At 35.1% G+C, this 12,620-nt stretch overlaps 1 protein-coding gene and 1 pseudogene across 1 annotated transcript in view; one reads left to right on the top strand and one right to left on the bottom strand.

Moving 5' to 3' along the window:
- Positions 1-6,614, bottom strand: part of CARD14 (caspase recruitment domain family member 14) — a 93,256-nt gene extending 86,642 nt beyond the window's left edge. Inside the window, exon 1 of the mRNA XM_074260348.1 lies at positions 6,528-6,614. The gene's annotated coding sequence lies outside the window, so the exon portion shown is untranslated. The remainder of the gene's footprint in view (positions 1-6,527) is intronic.
- A 2,118-nt stretch (positions 6,615-8,732) lies between these two features.
- LOC141540779 (ADP/ATP translocase 3-like) lies at positions 8,733-9,544 on the top strand (annotated as a pseudogene).
- Positions 9,545-12,620: the final 3,076 nt, after the last annotated feature.

Below are 12,620 nucleotides of genomic sequence, written 5' to 3'. Positions count from 1 at the left end.
GTGCATACCCTTTGACCCAGCAGTGCTGTTATTGGGATTATATCCCAAAGAAATACTAAAGAGTGGAAAGGGACCTGTATGTGCCAAAATGTTTGTGGCAGCTCTTTTTGTTGTAGCTAGAAACTGGAAGATGAATGGATGTCCATCAGTTGGAGAATGGTTGGGTAAATTGTGGTATATGAAGGTTATGGAATATTATTGCTCTGTAAGAAATGACCAGCAGGAGGAATACAGAGAGGCTTGGAGAGACTTAAATCAACTGTTGCTGAGTGAAATGAGCAGAACCAGAAGATCACTATACACTTCAACAACAATACTGTATGAGGATGTATTCTGATGGAAGTGGAAATCTTCAACATAAAGAAGATCCAACTCACTTCCAGTTGATCAATGATGGACAGAAACAACTACACCCAGAGAAGGAACACTGGGAAGGGAATGTAAATTGTTAGCACTACTGTCTATCTACCCATGTTACTTATACCTTCGGAAGCTAATAATTAATGTGCAACAAGAAAAAGGTATTTACACACATATATTGTATCTAGATTATATTGTAACACATGTAAAATGTATGGGATTACCTGCCATCGGGGGGAGGGAGTGGAGGGAGGGAGGGGATAATTTGGAAAAATGAATTAAAAAAAAAAAAAAGAAAAAGAAATACTAAAGAGCGGAAAGGGACCTGTATGTGCCAAAATGTTTGTGGCAGCTCTTTTTGTAGTGGCTAGAAACTGGAGGATGAATGGATGTCCATCAGTTGGAGAATGGTTGGGTAAATTATGGTATGTGAATGTTATGGAATATTATTGTTCTGTAAGAAATGACCAACAGGAGGAATACAGAGAGGCTTGGAGAGTGAAATCAACTGATGCTGAGTGAAATGAATAGAATCAGAAGATCGCTGTACACTTCAATACTGTATGAGGATGTATTCTGATGGAAGTGGAAATCTTCAACATAAAGAAGATCCAACTCACTTCCAGTTGATCAATGATGGACAGAAATAACTATACCCAGAGAAGGAACACTGGGAAGTGAATGTAAATTGTTAGTACTACTGTCTATCTACCCAGGTTACTTATACCTTCGGAATCTAATACTTAATGTGCAACAAGAAAATGGTATTTACACACATATATTGTATCTGGATTATATTGTAACACATTTAATATGTATGGGATTGTCTGTCATGGGGGGGAGGGAGTGGAGGAAGGGAGGGGATAATTTGGAAAAATGAATACAAGGGATAATATTATTTTTAAAAAATTACTCATGCATATATATGGTGGAAAAAAATTCTAAATAAAATTTAAAAAAAAAAAAAAAGATATTGTCCTGTGAATTGTCTCCCTTAGCCAAACTGAAAAAAACTAACTACACTGCCTGTACTTCTCTTCTCACTAACACTTCAACTCTTGCTTTTGGACTTTTGATCTTATCCTTCAACTGAAACTACTCTCTCCAAAGTTCTAGTGACTTCTTAATTGACATGTCTGATGGTATTTCTCAGTCTTCATACTTTTCAGTCTGTTGGTTTTGACACTGCTGACCATCCTCTCTTCTTCAATACTTTCTTTTCTCAATTTTCATGATACTCTTTTCTAATAGATCACCACTACTTGTCCAATTACCCTTTTTTTAAATTAAATTTTTTTATATAATTACTCTTAAATCTCCTCTGTTCAATATTATGTTCTCTACTTATAGATGTTCTCCAAGGTTCTGTCTTAAGTGTACTTCTCCTTCTATATTACTCCTTAGTAATTTTTTTCTCCTTGAGCTGGGAGTTCTGGAATTTGGCTAGAATATTCCTGGGAGTTTTCATTTTGGGATCTCTTATATAAGAACATTTTTCTTTGATGACTTCTCCAAAATTGTTTTTAATCATGGCTTTCAGGTAACTTAATAATTCTTCTTTTACCTCTCCTCCATCTATTTTCTAGATTAGTTGTTTTTCTGATAAGATTTTCACATTTTCTTCTTTTTTTCTTTAACTTGGTTTTATTATTTCTTGAAGTCTTATGGAGATATTAGCTTTCATTTGTTTTCCATATCTAATTTTTAAGGAATTATTTTCTCCAGTGAGGCTTTGTACCTCTTTTTCTATTTGGTTTATTCTGCTTTTTAAGGAGTTCTCTTCTACAATGAATTTCTGTGTCTCTTTTACCATTATATTATGTCTGTCTTTAAAGGTGATATTTTCTTCAGTATTTTTTGTGCTTCTTTACTAAGCTGTGAATTCTCTTTTCATATTTTTCTTGTATCTCATTTCTCTTCCCATTTTTAATTCTACCACTCTTAATTCTTTGAGTATTCAATATAGATATCCCCACAAAGGAGGCTAACTATAGATGGATACAAATATAATTTAAGGCAGAGAATCAAACTCCTAACTAAATGTTAGGAATTTTCCTATGTAAAGGCTTGAAGTGATTGAGAGTGCATTTCTAACTTTCAATCTGAAACAAACTTGTTAACACAGAGTAGGTAGTCATGGAAGTGCCATTATATCACTACTGGGCTTTAAAACAAGCTAATTATTATAGTGGTGTTGTAGATCTGATCATATCACTTCCCTACTCAATTATCCTCTTATCTGGATAGCTATTTTATCAATTCTCCAAGCCTGCCAGTTTGCTACAATTATAACACACCCCTTGTTTGACATTTCACCACTTCCTCCCACTTTTTCTATGACAAACTATTTTTAGGACCCTAGAAAAACTGTGATTTTCTGCCTGTAACCTCCACATTATAAGAAGATCCAGCCTCACTGTTCTTTCTCCACCTTCACCCCTCACTTCATCTTCTGACCTGAATCTCTGGTGACAACATTCCCAGCCCATCATACATTTCCATCCCAGTAATTCTGAAGCTGTTATGTAAAAAATCCATTCTCTGTCCCCCCTCATCCTCTGGCCTTGTTTCTATCTTTAATGCCCCATTCAATATCTAACAACTCCTTCTACTGTGCTCTCTAGAAGTCACTCCATAGATAACAAACTTGCTTTCTTCTTGTCCTTTTCCACTCCTTTCATCTTCTTGTACGCTCTGAGACCTGGATCTCTCTTGATGACAGAGCTTCCCTGACCAGTCTTTCTAGTACTAGTTGTACCTTCATTCATTTATTGACTCACTCACTAGAGGAATTTAAATAATCCTTTTTCTCCATTGCTTCTCCCTCTGCCATCATCATTCAGTAATCTCTCCTCCCTTGAGGTTCATCAATCCATATTTATCATCCAATCAAGATTTTCTGGTGACTGTATCTACAAAGAAACTCTCCTTCCTTCCTCAATGAGTTTAACACCTGGCTTATAGATTTTCTTTCCTTCTCAACTTCTATCCTCATATTAGAGAACTAGAGAACTTCAATTCCCTCAAATACCCTAACTTTCTGGTTTCTTATCTTACTCACTTTTAATGATTTTTTCCTCCACCCTACTTCAGCAACACATAGAGATGGTAACACTGGCTTTTGCCATCACCCATAAGTGTTCTATTTCCATGTTTATAAACTTTGAAATTCTTTTATATGATCATAATTTTTATTATTCCATTATTCCTTTTGGTTTGTGATCCTCCCCATTCTTCATCCTTACCATGACTTCCAATTCTTCTACCCTTCAGTTCTTTCTAAGGCCATGACCCTGGCCCTGTTTCCTTCCATTTCTTTCCCATCTTGACACCTTGGTGAAATAGTTAAACTATCTTCTCTGTACTCCTTTACCCCCTTATCCCATCAACAATCCTGCCTTGCCAAACCATTAGTTTTGGATTATTGCCAACATACCATACTTTTCATGTGCTGATGAACAAAACTAGAAAAAGTCATGAAACTGAGTTAACTGGGTCCACTAAATTTATTTTATCTCATTTCAACTGGGCCTTCCCTGCAACAAGGAAATCCTTTCCTATCTCTCAATAGATTAATTATCATCTCACTCACTAAAGAAGCTTTTTCATACCTTTTATTCCTCTTCTCAAACCTTCCATGGCAACACTTCCCTCACTCTCTCAAGTGAAAATTATGCATTATATTACACTAAATATATTGAAACCATTCACAAAAAACTCTTTTTTTCTTTTTTCTTCTTTTTTCCTCATCTTATATGACTCAGATATCTTTACCCACTATCTTTTCCCTATCTCACATGAAGAGATGGCCCTTCTTGCAAAAACAAACCCTTCTTTATTCCAATTACATTTCATCTTCACCATGCCTCTCATTAATCTTCAATCCCTTCTCTTTTACTGTTTACTTCCCTGATTTTACAAACATGCCCATACATTTTCCATCATCAGAAAACTCTTTCCTGTATTTGTTATCCTTGACTAATCTCCTGAAAAGACAGTCTACAATTGGTGCCTCCATCTCTTTTCCTCTCACCCAATTTTTAAGTCTTTGCTATCCAGCTTCTGACCTCATCATTCAACTTCAACTATTTTTTTTTTACAAATTAACCAATAACCTCTTATTTGCTAAATTGAATGGCCTTTTTAATCAGCAAATGAGAACTTACTAAGCACCTACCAGATACTTCAAACTAGATGTTCTGTAGAAAACTTAAACTCAATGTATCTAAAATGAACTCATTACCCTTCCCTTGAACTTTCCTCTTTTCTCCTTTTCTATTATTACTGCTAAGAACAATATTAATCTCATCATCAGCTAGGTTCACAATCTTGGTATCATTCTCACTATCACCACCACCCCATATCTAATATATTTCCCCAAATTGTCGATTCTACTTTGCAGTATCTCTCATATATGTCCAACTGTTTACTGTGACACCTCATCTTTCAATATGTTACAGTATCCTGGTCATTGGTCTTAAATCTTTCCCTTCTTCAGTCCATCTTGCATTCCCTAAAATATAAGTTACTTCATTGTTCAATAAATTCCAATTCCTCCCTATTATCTCCAGGATTAAATATAAAATCCTTTGTTTGGTTTTTAAAGTTTTCCATAAACTAGCTCCTTCCTACATGTCTTACACCTTACTCCCCTCATGGACTCTTCAATCCAATGACTCTGGCTTTCCTCTTACTAGACACTCCATCTCCCAATTCCAGATATTTTTACCTGGAGCAATGGAAGAAATTTTCTCCCTCCTTATCGCCACTTCATGGCTTTCCTGGTTTCCTTCAATTATCAATTAAAATCCCACCTTCTGCAAGAAGCCTTTTCCACAGTTTCAATGAAAACTGAGAAGATTTGTATAAATTATTGCATAGTGAGGTGACCAGAATCAGAAAAATAATTTATACAATAATATTATAAAGACAAACAAAACTTGGAAACTTTGATCAATAAAATAACAAACCACAATTCCAGAGGACTTGTGATGAAACATGCTTCTCACTTCCTCATAGAGAGCTGATAGACTCAGAATGAAGATTATATTTTTCTGGACATGGACAATGCAGGAATTTATTTTCTTTAACTTGTACATGTCTTAACAAAAGTTTTGTTTTTCCTGATTTCTCAATTGGGGTGAGACAAAAGGGATGGGAAGGAGAGAAGGTGATTTTTTTTTTATTTTAAGAAATTTTAATTAAAAAAAAGTTTTTCCTAGTCTCACTTAAAGTTGGTTTCTTCTCTCTGACAATTTGTCTTATATACATAATTCTTATACATCCTTTATACATTAGATTGTGGGCATCTTGGAGTGAAAGAGCTACTAGGTTGTTGTTTTTTTGTTTTTTCTTGGGTTTTTGTGGGGTTTTTTGGTGGTTTGTTTTTTGGTTTTTGGTTTTTGGTTTTTAACCCCAGTGCTTATCACAGTGCCTAGCTCATAGTGGATGCTTAATAAATACTTATTGGCTTGAATTGGATTTTGAAGCTCTCCCTTTTTTCCCTTTTCTGGAAGTTACTTAGAAACTATAAATTAATCAAATCAATCCACAAGAATTTATTATCTATTATATCACAGGTACTTCTATTTAGGGATATTAAGATAAAATCAAAGTCTCTGCACTTAGATTCTATTCATATAGAGATGGCACATACTCATATAATCTTGTACAAGACACAAAAAATCCAAGATAATATGATATTGGGTCAGAGAAAGCAATAATAGCTCAGAGGATCTTTTGAGTTGAGATTTGAAGGAAAGTGGGGATTTTAAGAGACAGATGAAAGGAGGATGTAGATGCCAAGCACAAGGAAAAACCTACAAAGGCATGGACAAATAACACAAAGGAAATTTGTTTTGTTGTTCATATCAGAGTATTTTTCACCCAACTCAAAGCTAAGACATTTTAAAAGATTAATTCACTCTGACCTGCCTCATAATAGTCTCTTAACAATCCCAACACCCAGAACCATACTGTTCTCTCTACTCACATACACATACAAACAAAATAGTATCGGATTAAAATGTTTTCTTCTTGCCTAGTACACAAAACAGTCAATCCTCCTGGAATTTCTCATCCTGTCCCTGAGAAACATTGCTCCATTATCTTTGCCATCATTCTCCTCTTAACCCCTACCATTCCCCCATAACCTTCAGATGCATTACCTGTTCTTAGAGGTACAGATTCTGGTCATTTGTTTTTCTCGTAGCACTGAAGAGATGAACATGAATGAAACCTGGGACAAGAGTGTTGCCCAGACAGCTATGGAAAAGCAGGTTTGACAGGCAAATCAGCTTTGCTTCCAGGGAAGCCAGGGCAGAGGCTCTCCTGATAGAACTCTAAAACACTTGTTGTTGTCTTGTCATTACATGGGCCATGGAAATTTGTTTGGGGGCTGTTAACTAAAGACAATCATATGAAGGGAAAAGTGAAGATGGCATACTGGTACCGGAACCTCTGAGACCCAACAAATTTCAGTTTGAAGCTGTCTTCCAGATGTTAATGATAATGGAATAAATTCTGAGATGCTTCTGAAGTCAAAATCAAAAATGGAAAGAATATGAACACTTCTGTTTGATCCAGTTAAAATAATTCAGGCAGTTAAGAGTTAAGTAGTATTGAATAAACATTGGTGTTTTCCTGCTGAGTCTAGAAGAGGAGATTTATATCAAGTTATCACTTCAAATTAAGACCAAGAATCATCAGAGAAAAAACTAAACTGATGGACCAAGAAATTAATCAAACAATTCTATATAATCCCAAATCTTTGGACTAACCAATAATTAATCTTCTTCAACTACTCTGGGCCTGAAGCCAGAATTTTGAATCAGAAAAGCAAGATAAAAAGGGTGAAATGAGTAAATCAGAGAAAATTGGTGCATCAGCAAAAAGCAAAGAAGCATGAGAACTAGAGGAACAGATGGTAAAGCTTAGAGTCAGCATACCTTGGGCCATTCAGGATATTATCCTACTCAAGGAATTATTTCTAAGGTTAAATAGAAGTGGAGTATTGAGGAAAAATAAAACAGAGATAACACATAATTAAGGAACTGAAGTCAATTTGAAGGAAAAAAGTCAAGATTCTCCACAAGTTTGGAGAAACTGGAAAAGACAATTTAAATGTTGGAAAAAAAAGTTGTACTGTCCTAAGTGAGGGAGAGCAGTGAAGGGTTTCTGTGATTATAGCTGCATAATAAAATCATATGCAAGTCAATTCAATTCAATAAACACTTGTTGAACAATTGTTGGGAGCCAGGGACTATGTAAAGCATTAGAAATACAAAAACAGAAACGAAGTAGTCCCTGGCCTCAAATGGGAGAAACATGTACACAGATAGATAGATAGATAGATAGATATCTAGAGACATTGAAATATGAATTCTAACATTAGTATATTGGAGATCTTTTAATAGTAATTCCAAGTGGGGATAATAAACCAAAAAAAGAAAAATGATCATTAGTGAGTCAGTCTCTTTAATTCAATTTTGGGTCATGAGTTGTGAATTATGTGAATGTGTGTGTGTGTGTGTGTATGTGAGAATAAATAAGTATATGTGCACATATTGTGTGTGTATATATATATATATATGTATATATTTCACTTGGGAGAAACATGTAGACGCACACAACATACATATGTATATAGTATATATTGGATCAAAGAGACTGACTCTCTTTCCCTCTTTGGAGGTTTCCACTTGGAATTACTACTAAAGGATCTCCAATATACTTATAATATAGTAGAATTCATATTTCAAAGTCTCTAGAAGTGAATAGCAAGTTTCCCAGATCCTGTACAAGCACTTAATGTAGTAAATGCAAATTGAGTTTGGGACAACCTTTATTTCATCTCACAAAAAAATTATAATAGTGGATATGTCTTGCCTTTTTCCTTTTTCCAGTGTGGTAAGTGAAAAATGACTGAGAAAACAAAAGTTTGAGTTTCCGAGCATTGTGATTTATTAGCAATACATGTCAATGCTCAACAAACCAGAACCAGACCTCTTCAGCTTAGGTCTGGGTCCAAATACAGGGGAAGAAAGATTTTTATATATTAAAACAATTAGATAAGCCAAATAATTAAAAGGAAACAATACAACATTAAGTAATCTGATTTCTAACTGGAGGAAAGATTAGGGACTTTCTAAATTGGGAATGAGAGAGCAAACAGGTATAATAAAATTGCCTTTTGATCTGAGCTGTAGCAAAGGGCTGTGTAGGCAGCCACAAGTTCCTCAGCTTTCAGCCCTCTCTCTTTGGCTTTCTTCCTTCATCTCCAACACGTTCTCTCTCTCTAACCACTATGGGACAGGCCATCTTCTTGACCAAGGACTTTCAGTGGCACCACTGCTGTTATCTCCAGTATTAGGATGACCAGCATCAAAACAGTCCAGCTAATATTGCAGATGCAGCATAGAAGTAAACAAATTGCTGCAGATAAGCAGTACAAAGACATAATAGATTGTATACTTCAAGTTCTAAATGAACAAGGGCTGCTTTCCTTCTGGTGGGGTAATAGCAAATGTCATCAGATATTTCCCTACCCAGGCTCTTAGCTTTGCCTTTAAGGATAATTATAAACAGGGGTTTTGGGGAGGAGTAGACAAGCACACATAATTTTGGAAGTATTTTGCTGGCAATATTGCTTCTGGTGGTACAGCTGGAGCCACTTCTCTCTGCTGTCTACCCCTTGGATTTTGTGAAAACCCTCTTGGCAGCTGATGTCGGGAAATCTGGCACTGGGAAAAAATTCAAAGGCCTGGAAGACTGCCTTATAAAAATCACCAAGTTCGATGAAATTTGTATCAAGGTTTTAAGGTCTCAGTGTGGAGTATCATTGTAGAGTATCATCTATAGAGCATATCTTTGAAATCTATGATACAACAAAAGGTATGATCCCAGATCCAAAAAACACTCATATTGTGATAAGTTGGATGATTACACAAACAGTGACTGTTGGGGCAGGTGTGGTTTATCCCTTTGATATAGTTATATGACAAATGATGATGCACTCTGGGTGCAAAGGAGCTGATACCATGTACTCTGGGACAATTTGGAAGAAGATTGCTAAATATGAGTGTGGCAAAGCTTTCTTCAAGAGTGCCTGGTCCGATGTTCTAAGAGCATGGGGTAGAGCTTTTGTGCTTGTACTGTATATGATAACTTGAAGAAAGTAATCTAAGCACACTTTAACTAAAAATGGAGCCAGTGAATATAGATCATGCAGAATATTTAATCATACTTATCATTTTGGACCATTGATCTTCAAGGAAGAAAGAAAAGAAAGAAGGAAGGAAGGAAGGAAGGAAGGAAGGAAGGAAGGAAGGAAGGAAGGAAGGAAGGAAGGAAGGAAGGAAGGAAGGAAGGAAGGAAGGAAGGAAGGAAGGAAGGAAAAAGAAAAAGAGAAGCCTCACTCTCCCCACATGTGTATATACAATTAAAAGAATGTGGAAACAATAACTAGTTAATCCATATGGGGCATTTTCAGATAAGACACATGGATTGCTTGAGATGCTTAAATGTTCTTAGAAAACTCCCTGCATCAATCTTTGGGTCGACTAGATTTCTGGTCAACATAATCTAGGTCCTAAGTAAAGGGTTTCTAAGCAATAGGTAGAGGTAGCCCATCTTCCCAACCATGCAGAGCTAGGTTCAAATAATACAATAAGGTTTTTTTCCAATTCCCACAATTGACAGAATTATAAGACAGAAAGGATGAAACCCATAAATCAATAGAAAGGGAACTGAGCTATTCCAGAAGTGAATCACAATATGGATTCAATGTGGCTCAACCATTTCCCAAAATTATCCACTTGCTATTCTAATCCTCTCAGTTTCCTCAATGGAAACTCAGAATATATTCTTAACTACTGATCTGAAAGACTGAGAAAGAGGTTTCTTAGAACAACATGGTTATTGAGGCATGTGTGACATGTAACAAGGACCTATTGATAAAGAATATGTAAGAAGGCTATAAAAATTGTTGCCATTCTCCATTTCTGGCCCATATTGAAGCCTTTTATTTAAAATTTAAAAAAATTTTTATTATCTTTTGATTTTGTCACCTTCATTAAACCTTCCTCCCCACTCACAGCATTATTCCCTGTTTTTTTAAAAATATAATTCCTTTATTTTTTATTACCAAAATTACCCCAAGTAATCTTTTCCCTTTCTTTCTAAAAAGGCTATGCCATATAACAAATAATTTTCAAGAAAAAAGAGGGAAAATTTAGCATAATTGATCAGTTCAATGAAAAAGTATGAAAATATATGCAATTTCCTACCACTTGTGAACTTCCCACCTCTGCAAAGGGGTGCTATAGAGGTATCTTCTCATAGCTTTCCTTTTGAGGTATGCTTTTTCAGAAAAAAATAATTCTGAAGTATTGACTTTTAATTTTTTATGTAGTTCTTTCCATTTACATTGTTTTAGTCATTAGGCACATTGCTCATTTGATTCTGTTTACATCATTCTGTATTACTTCCTGAAGATTTTTCTAAACTTTTTCTATATTTGTCATTTCTTAGAGCATAATAATATTCCATTACATTCATATACCACAATTTATTTAGTCCTTCTCTAGTTGATGGGGCTCTATGTAATTTTAATTCTTTGCTACAACAAAAAATAAATATTTTGGTGTATATGGATATTTTCTTCTTATCAATATTCTTCTTGGGGTATAAGCCTAGTAGAAGAAACTCTTGGTCAAAGAACATAAACATTGTAGTAATTTTATTTGTATAATTACAAATTGTTTCCCAAAATAGTTATATTGATCCACAACTTTACTAACAATATACTAGTGTGCCTCTCTTCCCACAATCCTGCCAATATTGACTATTCTCAACTTTTGACATCTATAGGATACCACATATAAGATTTGCATTTGTCTTAGGACCACTCCTCATTTAAAAAGAAAAAAAGAGAAAAAATGCAATTCAGCAAAACTAACCAATACATTAACCAAGTCTGATAGCATATGAAATATAAAATAGTGCCACCATCTTTGCAAAGATGAAAGGGAGAACTATTTTTTTATTAATTTATAATTATAACATTTTTTGACAGTACATATGCATAGATAATTTTTTTTACAACATTATCCCTTGTGTTCCCTTCTGTTCTGAATTTTTCCCCTCCTTCCCTCCACCCCCTCCCCTAGATGGCAGGCATTCCCATACATATTAAATATGTTATAGTATATCCTAGGTACAATATATATGTGCAGAACCAAATTTTGTTGTTGTTGTTGTCACAAAGGAAGAATTGTATTCGGAAGGTAAAAATAATGCTCACAGTTTACATTCATTTCCCAGTGTTCCTTTTCTGGGTGTAACTGATTCTGTCCATCATTGATCAATTGGAATTGGATTAGCTCTTCTCTGTGTTGAAGATATCCACTTCCATCAGAATACATCCTCATACAGTATCATTGTTGAAGTGTATAATGATCTTCTGGTTCTACTCATTTCACTCAGCATCAGTTCATGTAAGTCTCTCCAAACCTCTCTGTATTCCTCCTGTTGGTCATTTATTACAGAAAAATAATATTCCATAACATTAATATACCATAATTTACCCAACCATTCTCCAATTGATGGACATCCATTCATTTTCCAGTTTCTAGCCACAACAAAAAGGGCTGCCACAAACATTTTGACACATACAGGTCCCTTTCCCTTCTTTAGTATTTCCTTGGGATATAAGCTCAGTAGCAACACTGCTGGATCAAAGGGTATGCACATTTTAATAACTTTTTGGGCATAATTCCAGATTGCTCTCCAGAATGGTTGGATTCTTTCACAACTCCACCAACAATGCATCAGTGTCCCAGTTTTCCCACAGCCCCTCCAACATTCATCATTATTTGTTCCTGTCATCTTAGCCAATCTGACAGGTATGTAGTGGTATCTCAGAGTTGTCTTAATTTGCATTTCTCTGATCAATAGTGATTTGGAACACTCTTTCATATGAGTGGAAATAGTTTTAATTTCATCATCTGAGAATTGTCTGTTCATATGAGATCTATTTTTTTAAATTAAATTAAATTATTTTATTATAGCTTTTTATTTACAAAATATAAGCATGGATAATTTTTCAACATTGACTCTTGCAAAATCTTCTGTTCCAACTTTTCCCTTCCTTCCCCCCACCAGATTGCAGGTAGTCCCATGCATGTTAAATATGTTAAAGCATATGTATACATATTTATACAGTTATCTTGCTGCACAAGAAAAATCGGATCTAGAAAGAA

Source organism: Sminthopsis crassicaudata, chromosome 4 (assembly GCF_048593235.1).
Source record: "Sminthopsis crassicaudata isolate SCR6 chromosome 4, ASM4859323v1, whole genome shotgun sequence".
Classification (NCBI taxonomy): domain Eukaryota; kingdom Metazoa; phylum Chordata; class Mammalia; order Dasyuromorphia; family Dasyuridae; genus Sminthopsis; species Sminthopsis crassicaudata.
This window is presented reverse-complemented; position numbering and strand designations above follow the sequence as displayed.